Source organism: Sinohyriopsis cumingii, chromosome 6 (assembly GCF_028554795.1).
Source record: "Sinohyriopsis cumingii isolate HCF-2022 chromosome 6, ASM2855479v2, whole genome shotgun sequence".
NCBI lineage: Eukaryota > Metazoa > Mollusca > Bivalvia > Unionida > Unionidae > Sinohyriopsis > Sinohyriopsis cumingii.
Genome location: NC_142966.1, coordinates 119,857,155 through 119,874,111, shown reverse-complemented (window position 1 = coordinate 119,874,111; position 16,957 = coordinate 119,857,155). Strand labels below are relative to the sequence as shown.

At 35.2% G+C, this 16,957-nt stretch overlaps 1 protein-coding gene across 1 annotated transcript in view; it reads right to left on the bottom strand.

Annotated features, from left to right (window-relative positions):
* Nucleotides 1-15,102, bottom strand: part of LOC149797835 (uncharacterized) — a 53,537-nt gene extending 38,435 nt beyond the window's left edge. The window contains exon 1 of the mRNA XM_089962851.1: nucleotides 15,050-15,102. The gene's annotated coding sequence lies outside the window, so the exon portion shown is untranslated. The remainder of the gene's footprint in view (nucleotides 1-15,049) is intronic.
* Between the last annotated feature and the right edge of the window lie 1,855 nt (nucleotides 15,103-16,957).

Below are 16,957 nucleotides of genomic sequence, written 5' to 3'. Positions count from 1 at the left end.
CCGAATTATGTTTTTGAAATTTTGATGAACTCGTTATAAAGTCAATGACATTCAGGATGAAAGGCAGAAGACTTGAATTGTTGGATGCATAACTTGCTGGAATATTTCAGACATACAATTGGACCCTCGATCAGACTGAACATATTTGGGAAGGCCAAATTGTGTTAAAAATACTTTATCAAGATTTTAACTATGGGTTTAGTTTTAATATTTCTCATAGAGATTGCCTCTAGGAATCTTCCGGTTATACACATTATGATAAACAAGTATTCTACGATTATTCTGCTAAATGCTCAGTCAAAGGCAGTAATAGGTTGCAGATGAGGTATCTTCTGATTTTATTGTATTACCATTTTACAAGTGTGACAAGCTCTACAGTATTCACAAACGTCACGCTTATGTTTTGGCCAATACAATTGATTCAAGATCTTGTGATAGGTCGTACTGACACCTAAATGACCAGCCAAAGGAGTTTTCTCTGCAAGACTAAGAATGTCCTGACTATGCGACTTTGGAACTAAACTTTTATAGCTCACTAACTACTCGTCACCAGCGAGTACCTCAAGTGGTCTCCATTTTCTCACGAGGACCCCATTTTTAATAAAACAACATATTGGTTCTTCTGTGGCTTCAGTTTCGCTTCATAGCCCTCTGAAACAAATAGAAGATCTCGGGATCTTGTTCCTGTTCGACGAAAAGTAACTCGTTTGTCACCCTGTTTAAAATAAAGAGAATGTGTGTATGTGTGTGTGTGTGTTGGATGTGTAACGTAGCTTTAACAACTTTTCAGTCATATCGCTACGATGTCTGCAGTGTGGCAGTTTCTACTGAAGTCTTGCACTCGAGTATCATGCCGCAGACAAGTAGCATCATATCCCACCCAGTCACATTATCCTGACACCAGGTTGACCATTCCTAACACTAAACTCTTAATGCTGAGCGCCAAGAGAGGCAGCTGTTAGTACCATTTATGTCATTGGTATGCCTAGGCCGGTATTTTAACTCGCGACCTCCCGCATCCGTGGCGGACGCTCTAACCGCTAGGTCACAGGAGCGGTCGAATAAAGCGAATGATTAATAAAATGAGGATCACTGTGATCAAAACTTATGATTGATCCGTACCAGGATCAAATGTACCCTCATCAAAAGCCTGACCAATACATGTCATCTAAAGGAATGATTTCCTGATCAACATCATTCACAAGAGCTTTCTTTGTCATAGCTCTAGTAATTGCACACGCTGTATATAAACCAGATATTTCGTTTTCACTACCATTGACTTTCTGATCAAAACAAGGCTTGTCAGTTTTAAAGTATTTGTTTCAAAAGGTTTATATATTAATTTACTCATTATTATTATTATTATTATTATTATTATTATTATTATTATTTTGAAAAGAGATGGAAAGATGAAAATCTGATGCATTTTTCTGCATAAGAAATTGCATTTTGATACATTTTAGATTGGAATCAGGTATGATAGGAATGTATCATAGTTATTAAGTTAATGAAACTTTGTTTTGTTACGTACGAGAGTCAGTGTAAATAGAGTAACATTCCAAATGGGAAGACACGTTGTATTGATGCGTTCAGGAAAAGAAAACTATTGATATTCCAACCAAGTCTAGACATTATAAGAGCCAGATAATTAAAAACATCAGCTAATTACTTTAAACGTTATTTCAAGCAATCGTCTTAGTGATGGGATACATGACTGGTATACTTTACTTACTCATGGTGGGAAGGAAAGAAACAAAAAAATTATCTAAATATTTCTGTATAATTAAACGTCTTGCGCATTCGATAGGGATAATGCAAATCTTTTTCCGAAATGTCTTCTCTGTAAAAAGGATTCATTACTAAATCATATACATACAAGGGAAATTGTATAACATCATCTCTGTTTGTATTGCGTAAGAAACATCTAACTGCAACTTTTACGAGTTAATTCAATGATAGATGGTTTCTTCATTTATTGAAATGAACGACTATGTTAATAGGAACTAGACAGTTGATGAAGGCTGACCTTGAACTTGACGCAGTGACGATTGATAAAATGTTCAACATAGGAGGGCTTGCTTGGGAACGAAAAAGAAATATATTTATTTTGCACCTCATCCATATTAGCTGATTGATACCAAATTAATTGGCTGCCAAAACGGGATTTTTTAACGATAAATCATTCTGTTGTAATAAGGAGAAAGGTCAATTTCAAACGGCAAAGGTGTATTCTAGAAGACACCACTGTCACTGATGAACATCTTGAACGCGAGATTTATTTTTCTGCTTTCGACGATGTGTAAATTTAGAATGTATAGTAGTATTTTATATTTATTACCTATGAAATATTGCACTGTGCAAGTTGTGTTTGGCCTGCGTTTTGGATGCAACAGAAATAGTTATGTAATACTCGATAACAAAAATTTGTGGTACTGGTGGACAGTGTTAGGCATGCTAGCCTCTGAAATGAAAATAAATACGAATATTATTCGTTTTCTCTAAAATATTTTGTTTCCGTCACTTATAATTAGGGTCGAAAATACATGGCAATGACGGCTTCCACAGTTAAAAGAAATTGCACGGAATCTAACGGAAAAGAATGTAAACGCTAACGGTGATTTATAGATTGTAAAAATTTAGATAAAAGTGAAACCGAAACACTGCTTTGCATATTAGTGCATCATACATTCTATTTGGGATATCAAAAATGAAGTGTTTTGTTCTATATTAAACAGGTTTGTTTGTTTGTTTGAGCAACACCTTTTCTGCCACAGAGTAGAGTAATATATCTTCCTAAACCAGTACTTTTGCCCCGTGTTTGGTGGACCTTGAGATATAAAAATTCGTGACTTTCTTTGGCCAGACATTAACGCTGTTCTTTAGATAGAGAAAATATAACTTCCCTGCAGATGCAGTATAGACTAGGAAACCTGCTTGATTATTTACATGACAAAACTATCAATAATAACATCCTTTAATACCTAGTTTTGAGAAAATTTAGATACAGATGTAAAGGGATATTGAAATATAGAATACTGATCAGTTATTTTTCTCCACCGTTTAGAAAACCGTTTTGGTTGTGTTCAAATGTTAATACATTCTGTAACATGGTTAAATTGCATCACTATTATAAAGAGAGATGTCTACATTCTAAGAATTGAGAATTGATGGACCTTCTTGCTGAATCACTGACATAGATATGTTACTTTGATGAATTCCAGGCATAGGTAGGCCATGTTGATGAATTCTGGCATATATAGGAATCTTGGCGAATTCCTGGCAAAGATAATCCATTTTGATGAATTACTCGCACAGACAGGTCATCTTTAAAAATTCATGGCATATATATGCCACGTAACGGATTCCTGACATAGGTAGCGCATCTTGACTATTTCCTGGTACAGATAGAACAACTTAATGCATTCCAGGCAGATCATAATGATACCTTCTAGGCATATATAGTCTATCTTGATGAATTCCTGGCATACCAAGGCCGTATTGATGAATTCCTGGCACACATAGGCCATCTTGATGAATTCATGGCATAGACAGGCCATCTTGATAAATTTCTGGCACGGATAGGCCATCTTGATGCTTCCCTTGCATATATAGGCTATCTTGAAAACTTGCCAACATAGACAGGCCATCCTGATGAATCTTTGCATAGCTAGGCCATCTTAATGAATTTCCTGGCAAAGATGGGCCGTCTTGATGAATTGCAGGCATATATATGCCATCTTGATTAACTCCTTATATACATAAGGCATATTGATGAATTCCGGGCATAGGTAGGCCATCTTGATTATTTCCTGGCATAGACAGACAACCTTGATGAATTCATGGCATAGACTGGCCGTCTTGTTGCAATTTTGGCATAAATAGGCCATATTGATTAATTCCTGCATTTATAAGCCATCTTGATGATTTCCTGGCATAGATAAGCCATCTTGATGAATTCCTTGCATATATAGAACATGTTGATGAATTCCTGATATAGGTAGGCAATCTTAATGAACTCCTGGCATAAATATTCCATCTTGATGATTTTCTGGCATAGGTAGTCCATCTTGACGAATTACTGACATAGATAGACCATTTTGATGGATTCCTTGTATAGATAGGCCATCTTGATGAAATGAATGTCTGGCATAGACAGGACATCTTGAAGAATTGAATGTCTGGCATAGACAAGACATCTTAATGAATTTCTGACATACATAGGCAATTTTGACGGATTCATGACACAGACATGCGTTCTTTATAAATTCCTGGTACTTATTGGCCATCTTGACGATTTCCTGGCAAAAACAGGCTATGTTAATGAATTGCTGGCATAGATAGGTCGCCTTGACGAATTCCCGGCTTATATGGGCCATCTTGATGAATTTATGGCAACTTGATGAATGCTGGCATAGACATGCCATCTTGATGAATTCCTGGGTATATAGACTGTCCTGATACATTCCTGGCATAAATATGCCATCTGGATACATTTGTGGCATAGATAGGACACCTTGGTGTATTTCTGGCATAGATAAATCATCTCGATGATTTCCTGTTCAAAACAAATGTTAATTATATTATCAGTACGTTTCAAGCATGACGACAAAATATGATTTACTATGTGCACATTTTTTAATAAACTTTTGTTTCGATTATGAGACACGGAATATATACATTACTTACTGCATGGTGGAATGACAACCAACTGAAGCCAATTTGATCTAATGCTATCTACATCAATGATGTAACACATCTGTTTAATAGTTATAAAAACTTGTTTAAATGTGCTCATTCCAATAATGGTGACAAGGTGGCGCTATTCCTGGTTAAAGACAATTATAAAATATGTTGTTTTTGGCACATTAATTGCCATTGCATATGATGTTCATCATTGCATTATTTATCCCGTAACCTAGCTGGTCGCAGGAGCGCCACTGCTGACTTTGCGACAATCTCTCTCCATTTGGCCCTGTTAACCACCGCTCTTTGGCACTATGCAAAGTCCATGTCTGTCCACTCTTTGATGTTATCTTCCCATCCCGTCTTCTGTCTGCCTCGTTTTAAATTTCCTCTCACTATGATTGTCTTAGGCAAGATGAGCGTAAGACTTGATCACACTATCTTAGTTTGCATTTCTTTAGATCCCAATTAAATTTTGGATCATAATGCGCACCTCCTCATTAGAAATGTGGCATAAGCATGAGATTTTTAAGATCCTACGATGACATCTCATCTCTAAGGTATGGATTCTTCTCTTTAGTTTCGCTGGCAGGGTCCATGTCACACATGCAAACAGGAATATGGACATGTCGAAAGAGCGCATAAGCTTGATTTTAGACCCAAGCGTGATGTTGTTGTCATTACAAATAGGCATCAGCCTAGCAGGGGCACCTGTTGTATGCGCAGTCTTGGAAAGAGCCTTAGGTTTTAAACCTTCATCAGTGTCGATAACTTGATGCTTGTCACTGTGCCCAGCCTCTGTCCTCTCACTTTTATTTCCTTTTGGATGCCATTCGGGTTGTTTGTCATTAGCTTGGTCTTTTCAGCACTACTCTCTCTCCCATATCTTAGTGACGCTTAGTTGAGACGGTTCACTAAAGTTTCCAGTTCTCGTACACCTCCTGCTAAGCCATCGATATCATCAGCGAAGCGTAGGTTGGTGATTGTTCTGCCTCAAAACACTGACATCGACCTCACGGACTTCCAAGGCATCGGACATGATCGTTTCCAGGTAGATGTTGAAGAGAGTGGGTGAAAGAAGAGACTCTAACTCCGACTATGGTTTTGAACCTATTTCCTTTATTGCCTTTGATGTGAACTGCGTATGAGGCTAGCGAACTTAAAAGCGCCTCGCAACACGTACTAATGAAATTAGGTCATTTATAACCCCAGTATTAGTTCCATTAATTAATTAAGAACCATGTCGACATTTTAGGAATTACAACCATTTGGTTTAAATTCTTGGTCTGGTTGGGTGCCGTTTTATGATACTTCCGTACCGTTTTTAGTATACTTCCATCCCGTGTTTAGTATGCTTACATACATTTTAGAATACCTTCATGCCCTTTTAGTATACCGTTTTTAGTATACTTCCATGCAGTGTTTTTATACTTCCATTCAATTCCATGCCCTTTTTACTATACTTTCAAGCAGCTTTTAATATATTTCCATGTCGTTTTTCTTATACTTCCATGCCATTTTATTATAATTCCATGCCGTTTTTACTATACTTCCGTGCAGTTTTTAGTATGCTTCCATTCCGTACTTAAGCTGTTTCCATACCGTTTGTTAAAGTATTAACTATTGAGATGAAGATGCATTATACATTGCTTACATTTGGTATTTTAATGAGGGTTTTACACTTTTTGCTGATGATGTCAAAGCTGAAAATCTTGTTCAAAGTTAATATTGTAGGGAAAGGAGCATTCTTTAAAACGAACGATGAGAGGGTTTTTCAAGGGTACTGTAATTCCTTGCAACTTCTACCAAAGATGTGACTACCAAAGCGATACAATTAGAAGAAAGCAACCCTTTCCTAGAGGACAATGTTAAAATTATGGTCGAGTTTGTGTGCTACATCTAATCATGTCATTAAATATTTTGCCAAACTAGAATAACTGTAGACGCTGTGTTCTACCTCTAACCTTGTCATTAAATATGATTCTATATCAGTTAACCTTAAAACATCGTAGAATAATTTCGACAATTTACGAATTACAATTTAATCTGTTAAAATATAAAACAAACATTATTTTAGCTTTCAAGTCCAACTGCAAATAACATAGGCGTTGGTCTGCCATCGCATGATAAGCTGGCAGATCAGGGTTTGTGTTAGTTATACTGATTACTCCTAACGCAAACGACAAAGACCCATACCTGTCGTCGCATTATGCAATGTCAAATCTGGGTCATTGGAGCTTGCGTTTAGATCCAACTTTAAAAGCGAATGTAGACGTTAGATTGAATCATTCAAAGGAAAAAGAAGAAAAGAAACTAAATGCAAATCTGTTACTACTCCAGAATATAGCAGAATATGCCAGGAGGTTATTTGCTCATTAGTGTATGATCGAAAACATTCACACACAGAGTAACATTAGTATATGACTGAAAACAAATCACACACAGACTAACATAAGTACAGGATTGAAATTCACACAGTCAAACATTAATATATGATTGAAATGCACACAAAGACTAACATAAGTATAGGATTGAAATGCACACACAGACTAACATAAGTATATGATTGAAATTCACACACAGGCTAACTATGTATAGGACTGAAATTTACACACAGACCAACATAAGTATAGGATTGAAATGCACACACAGACTAACATAAGTATATGATTGAAATGCACACACAGACTAACATAAGTATAGGATTGAAATTCACACAAAGGCTAACTATGTATAGGATTGAAATTTACACACAGACCAACGTAAGTATATGATTGTAATTCACACACAGACTAACAAAAGTATAATAGACTGACAAAAGTATAGGATTGAGATTCATACACAAACTAACCTATGTATAGGATTGAAATTTACAGTCTAACATAAGTATATGATTGAAATTCACACAAAGACTAACATAAGTATAGGATTGAAATTCACACACAGACTAACCTTGGTATAGGATTGAACTTTACACAACATAAGTATGTGATTGAAATTTACAAACAGACTAACCTAGGTATAGGATTGAAATTAACACAGGCTAGCATAAGTATATGATTGAAATTCACACACAGACTAACATAAGTATAGGATTGAAATTCACACACAGACTAACATAAGTATAGGATTGAAATTTACACAGTCTAACATAAGTATATGATTGAAATTCACATACAGACTAACCTATATATAGGATTGAAATTTACAGTCTGACATACGTATATGATTGAATTTCACACACAAACTTACCTAGGTATAGGATTGAAATGTACACAGTCTAACATGAGTATATGATCGAAATTCACACGCAGACTAACATAAGTATATGATCGAAATTCACACGCAGACTAACATAAGTATATGATTGAAAGTCATGTACAGACTAAAGAATTTGAAAAGTAACTTCCTCTTAGACTTAGCGTTAAAGAACAATTTACAGTTTCCCTTTTACTAACATACTAAATGTTTGGGTTTATTTCTGCAAATGGTAAACGTTTTCGTTTTCCTCCCTTGGTCTTTGTACCGTACATTTATAGTCTTTATTTCACTTATTTAAAGCATATACAATATAACTGAAGCTTTGACTTGTATGGACCATACGTTTTAGACGATGTCAACCGACTTTGTCTGGAATTCCTTTTAGAGATATTTTCTTAGAAACAGCCCTTAACATATTTATTGAATATGTCGGATTTAATTAAGCAGAAAAAAAAATATAATCATATCCTCTAACTTTCTCTCTAATTATGTTTAGATATAGCATTCACTATAATTGTATTATTTGATACAACATTCACTACAATTGTATGACTAGATAAAACATTCACTATGACTGACATGATACAACATTCACTATAATCTTACGACCTGATACTGTTACATATATTTGATTGATTTTATATTTGATTTAAGTTGTGTTTGATTTGATTCGATTGTTTGTGGGTTTTGGAGTCTTTTTAGTTTCTCTACATGTCAATATAATGTAATTTTATTTACTAGGAATACGATATTTTCCAGAATATTCAGTTTGACTGGAGTTTTTATTAGGTACTTAATAATATAAACACTTGTTTCTATTTTTGACTTAGTTCCTGGCCTTGATTGAGGGTCAATTAAAAAACTGTTTTCTAGGAGTAAAATGACTGGTTCTTATCAAGGACATACAGGAGCTATGTGACTTTTACGTGTAAAACAAGATCACGTCATTGTCTATTTCGCAATATATTTATTTGGGCCCGAGTGGCCAAGTGGTCTAAAGCGCTCTCCGTTACGGATCACTGCCATCTCACCTCTGTCTGCGTGGGTTCGAGTCTAGCATTCGGCTAATGTGGGTATGTGAGAAAGCTTGCCAGTAGCTTCTCGTGGGTCGGTGGTTCTTTCCAGGGTTTTCCCGGGTTCTTCCTCCACCATTAATACTGGCCGCCATGCATAGCCTATCGTGTGCTGAGAAATAGCGTTAAACCCCACAACAACAACAACAACAACAATCGCAATATATTTCGCAATTAGGCATTTCCAAAATTGCGAAATACTTAGCATTAATAGTGATGTTGAGAGAGAGAGAGAGAGAGAGAGAGAGAGAGAGAGATCTAAGAGTCCGGGCTTTAAAACACTTGATGTCAAGTATTTTCTTCTGTGACCAGAATTGAAGTATTGAATTTATGAGTTATATGTTAATTTTTCTAATTACTTGGACTCTAGAAGATTAATACGTTTCTTTGGAAATATTATTGTATTTTTCCAGTACCCTTGAACAAGGACATGGGTTGAAAATTTTATTTGTATTTCCAAGACCGGAGGAATAATTATGTTTCTCTACAAGGAACTGTTGACGTCAACACAGTACAGGCTACATCATACGTCATCGCCTCCCATCTTGGAATCTTTGTCGGGACTCAAACTCAGAATTAAAATACAAGATAGAATTAGTGCTGAGGAAGTTGGAACTTCAGAAAGATAAAGAAGAAAAACAAATGCAATTGCAGTTGGAAAAAGAAAAAGAAAAAATGAAATTGGAGAAAGAGAACGAACAAACGAAATTGGAGGGATAAAAAGAACAAATGTTACTACAAAAAGAACAAATAAAGTTACAATATGAGGAAGAGGAGAGAGAGAGAGACGGGAAAGAGAAAGAAAAACATGCAAATGGAGTTACATAAGGAAGAAAGAGAGAAAGAAAGACAAATGTAGTTACAAAAAGAACAAATGCAAAGGGAAGAAAGAGAGAGAGAGAGAGAGAAAGAGAGAGAGAGAGAGAGAGATGCAAATGCAAATATAATGAGAGAAGGAAGAGATGGAATATCAATGTAGAATGAAAGATTTGGAACTGGCAAGTGAAAAGCACATTCATAGATGGTGCTTAGCCAAGAAAGTTGAACAAGATTTATCAAAGTCTCAAACAACCTATATTACTTGAAGATCTCAAAAACTGTCTCCATAGTGACATTAAGTCTTATCTTGACGAGCATCAGATTGAAACCTTGTAAAATGCTGCTAGAGCTGCTGATGAGTATTTTTTATCTCATAAAATTCCTTTTGTAAATAAGACTTCTACTCAACAGTCTTCTGGCAGAAAAGTATTTCAGCTTAATACAAGCCCTTCTAAAACTCAAAATGGCACAACTTTTGAAAATCAAGCGTCTGATAAACTTGATTCAAGATCATTGTCTCTTCATACGTGTACCTGTTGCAAGAAGAATGGACTCGTTATTTCTGATTGCTACAAATTGAAAAATAGGCATCAGAATCAAGACAGACCTATTCCAAATGCTGTTATTTCTAAGCGGTCAAGGTAACTGTCATGTATTGAAAGCAATACATTTTTGGGGTCTAATAAAACCCAGTCTGATTTTATTATGAAAGAATTATGAACCATTCATATCGAAGGGTTCTATATCACTCGTGGGTGATTCGGCCAATCCTGTACCTATTAATATTTTAAGGGACACATGAGCTTCTCAGTCTTTTATTGTCAGATACTTTGCCTTTTTCTGAGAAGTCTTCTTCTAATGAGAGTGTTCTTATTCAGGGAGTAGAGGCGGCTTGTTAATGTTCCTCTCCATTGTGTTAATGTTTCATCAGACTTAGTCTCTGGACCCGTGACAGTCGGAACAGTCTATGTTTTAACCTTTGAGGGCATTCTTATAGTACTAGGCAATGACCTAGCTGGATACAAGGTTGTGGTCAATCCACTTGTAACTGACAAGCTTTGCTTGGATCAGAACTTAGATCCAACTGAAAAAGAATTCCCTGATTTATTTCCAGCTGGTGCACTTACCAGAGCTATGGCAAAGAAAGCTCTTGAGAATGATGTACATAAGGAAAGTATTAATTTAGCTGACACATGTATTGGTCAGGCTTTTGATGAAGTTACTCTTACTTCTTGTTTGGATCAATCACAAGGTACTGATTACAGTGATCTTCTTTTAACGACTCATTCTCTTTATTCTAATCAGGGTCATACACGACAATCACTTTTCGAACAGGAAAAAGATCCTGAGATCTCCTGTTTGTTTCAAAGGGTCATTAGTGAAACTGAAGCTACTGATGCTCCTGTCTGCTATTTCTTTAAAAATGGAATTCTTATGAGAAAATGGAGACCTTCCGAATTACCTGCTGATGACGAATGGTCGGTGAACTATCAAATTGTAGTTCCAAAACCTTACAGGCAGGTAATACGTAGTCTGGCCTATGAAACTCCATTGGCTGGTTATTTAGGGATCAATAAAACTTGTCACAAGATCTTGACTCACTTTTATTGGCCTAAAATCAAAAGTGATGTTAGTAAATACTGTAGATCTTGTCATACCTGTCAAATGGTAGGAAAACCAAACCAGAAAATTCCAAAGGCTCATCTACAACCTAATCCTGCCTTTGACAAACTATTTAGTAGAATTATGGTAGATTGTGTTGGTCCCTGATCTAAGACCAAGTCAGGTAAGCAATATATGTTGACCATTATGTATGCGTCAACAAGGTTTCTAGAGGTAATTCCTTTGAGGAATATTAAAACTTTGATAAACCTTTTTGCTCAGTTTGGCCTTCCCAAATCTATACAATCGTGTCAAGGGTCAAATTTTAGGTCTGGAACTGTCCAGCCTATATTACTTGAATTTGTCATTCAGCAATGCAAGTCAAGGTGAAATTACGGTTTGACAGAACTTTAATGTAGAAAAGTTTTGAGCTTGGTAATAATGGAATCACTCGGTGAAGAGTTATGTGAAGGAATATCATCGGATTCTACTGATATTGGAGTGACAAATCTTCGGAATTCAGAAATTATGAGAGAACGGAAACTTTCACATTTACAAGAAGGAAATGCACTTAAACAGTTATTTAATATGAACACTTATTTCCAGATGTTTCTACAAGAACAAATAACATTTTCCATGACGTTGAAATTGTAAATTCCAAACCTGTGAAACAACACCCGTACAGGATGAATCCTCTCAAACAGGAATACTAAATTGGAATGGAAATTTAATATTTGCTGGAAGATGATTTTATAGAACCCAGTAAACGTAACTGAAGTTCACCATGCATACTTTTTCCAAAACCAGATTTAACTTTCCGTATGTGTACTGATTATACAACGGCGAATAGTGCGACAAAAACATTCATTTCCATTATCAAGAATTGATGACTGTATTGATAATATCGGGAATGCCCAGTATGTCATCAAATTTGACCTTCTGAAAGGATTTTGGCAGACTCCACTAACGGAAAGAGCAAAGAAAATTTCAGCATTCGTGCTCCAGATGGAATATACCAATATAAAGTAATGCCGTTTGGGATGAAAGGGTCGCCAAGTACATGTCATTGTCTCATGAATATGATTACCTCTGGTTTAGACAATTGTGATGCTTATATCGATGATGTCATCATAAACAAGGACATCTGGAAAGAAGATTTAGCAATAATTCGGAAAGTCTTTGACACACTCACAGATGCATGTTTGACAATTAATTTATCTAAACGTGAGTTATCCCGTACTAGTGTAACTTTTCTAGGAATATCGTGGGACATGGACAAGTGCAACCTATAGATGGTAAGGTCAAGGATATCTCTGATTTCCCTGTGCCTGTAAATAAAAAGCAACTGATGCTATTTTTGGGTATGGCCGGATAGTATCGAAAATTTTGTTCCATTTTTTCTATAACTGCCGAACCCCTGACAAATTTCTTGAGTAAGAAAAACAAGTTCCTTTGGATTGAAAAATGTCAGGAGACTTTTGACAAGTTGAAGGCCATCCTTAAAAGCACGCCAGTTTTTACAGCTCCAAATTTCAGCCAATCTTTTAAATTGTCTGTTGATGCAAGTAATGTTGGGATTGGAGCCGTTTTGATTCAAGAAGATGAAAATGGTGTTGATCATCCAGTGTGCTATTTTTCTAAGAAATTAAATAAGCACCAAAAAAGTATTCAACAATCGAGAAGGAATGTTTGGCTTTGATATTGGCATTACTACTTTTTGAAGTTTACCTTAATTCAGCTCCTTCGATTATTGCATTTAGTGACCATAACCCCTTTACTTTCATCAGCAAGATGAAAAATAAAAATCAGAGACTTGTTAGATGGAGTTTGTTGTTACAGGAATATAATCTTGACATCAGGCACATTCGTTATGCTTTTTGTAAGAAGAAAACGACGCAAGACTAATCATGTTAGATCTGATAGATTTTTGGTTTTATTTCTGTCTAATCTATATTTTCCTCGTATCAATAATTGTTTCTTACAATACAAATGATTGATAATATGGCTACGGTATCAATGACATCGGAGTATTCTGTATTAAGGTTTTAGAACAACATTCAGCGTGGTTGATTTTCACCATGCAACGATACAGGTATGTTATTCTAAACTTTCAGAAAGAAAAAAAATAGTTTTCTATTTACTCAGCAAACTGTATATCCGATACATCAAAAAACGGAGAACAGAAAAAATGACTAGATCGAGACTACTTTATAAGACCCGTTTGAGCTAAATGTTAGACACACAAGACAAAATGATAGCGTCCTATTTACGTTATTACTGTTGTCAAAACGAGATGAATTCTTGCACTATGATACCCGCATATCTAGTCTACCTGCCTCGGATAATATTATCTGACGTACAAAAATTTAGCATCTAGTAGTGCGATCAGTATGGTGCATTCATCTGTAACAAGTGTGAACAAACCATTGAGCTTAAATAAGATACGATATGTGCTAGCTATATGAAACCCAATGCCTTTCTGTATAATAGATGATTAACACTGGTTATTTCACAGTGTATGGCGTTTCTCGATAATGATTGCCATTTAATTTGAAGGTGCAATGACTTTTAAATGCGAGCCTTCTTTAATTGTTATAAGGTTGCTGTTGGTGATGAAATGTCATTGCAGGTTATATCAATTTTCTACATCGCTGCGTAGGAAAGAAACTTTCAATTTTGCATGTAATGGAACAATATAAATGGTTAGAAAATAATCTCGTAAAGGTAAATGCCTTAAAGACATAATTGTAACAGGAAGCCGGGTTAGAACTGACTTTAGCGAATACAATGAAAACAATACCGTACATCATACGTTTATTTATAATGTAATTGAATGATGAATGAATCTGACACCATACCCGTGCGCATAAAATCTATCAATTTGTTTGGCAGAATGATGCGCACGGAGTTCAACACCTCATACGGTATTATGGTACCAGTCCTAATCAGAACACTCAGCTTTAATGAGTAATCAAAGTGGTATCAACGTAAGGAACTTGAAGAAAAAACATTATTCATATGGATATAATCATTACGCATTTTTTGTCATAACTGTCGTTCATTAACAATAAAAATACCAATTATTGTAAATAATACAGAACAATGTGATATTTCAGATATTTGTTTCTTACAAGAATTGTGGCTTCTCGACAGGGAGTTAGACTGTCTCTCATCCGTAGACGAATGAGTCATATGGATCAGGGGAATCGCCGGTTGAATCTTCTAACGATATTCATACAGGTAGACCTTACGGAGGTGTCGGGGTACTTTACCGTAGATCTCTCGCAATCATTATAGAAGTAAAACACATAGATGATCCCAGATTAATAGGTATTACTATCCATACGGGGAATTCCTCCTTGCTTTATGTCAATATCTATTTACATTGTGATCTTGTGGAAAATTTTGGGAAATTTGTCGATTATTTGGGCAAAATTAATTCTATTGTATAAAATGCTAATATTCTAAATGCTTATGTAGTAGGAGACTGGAATGCTAATTCGCTAAAATCCACTCCCTTTGGAGATGAACTTTGCCTATTTTGTGACGAATATGGTTATATCATATCGGACTTAAAACTAACAATTGATCACACAACAAATTTTACTTACGTCAGTGATTCACACAATGCAGTGTCTTGTTTGGATCATTGTGTCTCTACACGGTCTGCTCATTCCGCTATAAGTGATATGAGAATATTACACAACCTAGCAGGGTACGACCATAGTCCTACTTTAATGACTATTAAGACTGATCTACTTCCAAATTTGATTCTTGCCCCCAATGAACTCTTAAACTTGAAATACAACATCAATTGGTCAGACCTAACTTCTGACGAAAAAACTGAATCATACTCAGACATCTGCATTCTTACCAAACAAGATTGAGATCCCACATTGTGTTGCAAACAGTAATGACCACTGCTGCACTAATCAGGCCGATATGAAACAGATAAATGGATTATACACTGATATAGTAAAAGCTTTGTCGAACTCCGGTAATAACTTGACTAGTAAATCCAAACGTGGTCACCGGGTTATCTATATATGTCTGTCTGTCTGTCTGTCTGTCTGTCTCTCTTTCTATATATATATATATATATATTTATTTATAGCTATCTATCTATCTATCTATCTATATATATATATATATATATATATATATATATATATATATATATATATATTTCTATATCTATCTCTATATTTCTATATCTATATATATATATATATATATATATATATACTAGTTAAATCGTAAGCTGGGTCAGAGTTACGGGACGTTACGTTTGCCACCAAATGTGTTGTTTCTTAACAATTTTAGTTTTGCTGATATGTCATTGATAATACCTTCTATCACAGGTTTAAGAAAAGTATTAAAGATATGTGAACAATACGCATTAGAAAATGATATATGTACTACAAAAAAAGTCAATATGCATGGTCTTTCAGCCAACTTCTTTCAAAATACCATCTCCTCCCCCTATATATCTTAACGGCAATGCTCTTACTTATGTCAACAGTTATATGTATTTGGGCCATATTTTAAAATCCAATCGGTCAGATAATGAATATATAAGACATTACCGATTTGTGTGTACTCGAACAAACATGCTGCTACGTAAATTTAAGAATTGTTCATTGAATATCAAAATTAGATTATTGAAATCTTATTGCTGCATTATGCATTGTGCTCCTCTGTGTACAAACGTTAATTAATGTTTGAAAAGAAACAATTTATTGGTTATAATAATAGTCTTCGTTTCCTTTTAGGTCTTTCTAGGTGGAACAGTGCCTCCAACATGTTTGTAAATTATAATGTATTCAATTGTGATGAAGTAATGAGAAAGTTATGTATTATCCATGATGACAAGAATATCTAGTAGTAAGAACTGTATATTGAAATATCTTTGGTACTATGCAATTCATTTAAATTCCCATTAGCAGATGGAACAAATTACTCTTTAAACGTGCCACTTAATTTCATTAACAATGCAGGGCACATTTAATTGTGTAAACATATCTATATATTTGTAAGTATGATATATATGTTCTTTTATGTTTACAATGGTTTTACTTTATATCTGTATTTTACTTTAGATGTACGGACTATGTAGTCTGAAATAAAAAATTCTTATATTATAATCAATGTATAGAATTTATACCTGAAGATGAATGATGTACGGCTTTCTAACCAAGGACGATTAATTTATAGCATCTATGCAACAATATGAACAATGTATCAACAAGGCGTATGAGAATTTGATTTTCACTTATATAGCGATATTGAAAATTGATTAAAAAATGAAACATCTACTGGCATCCAGTTCACAATCACGCTGAATATCCGGTTGAACGCTTTCGTCGAATGGTCAAGGAGTCATCATGCATGGCTAGCATCTCATTCTGCCGAAGGATCTATCGAGAATTTCCTTATTCCCTGTAGACCCGTTAGACCCAAAGATGTTTTACCTAAATGCGTGTAAACTAATCCTATCCTCCGAGCCAACGTCACCATCT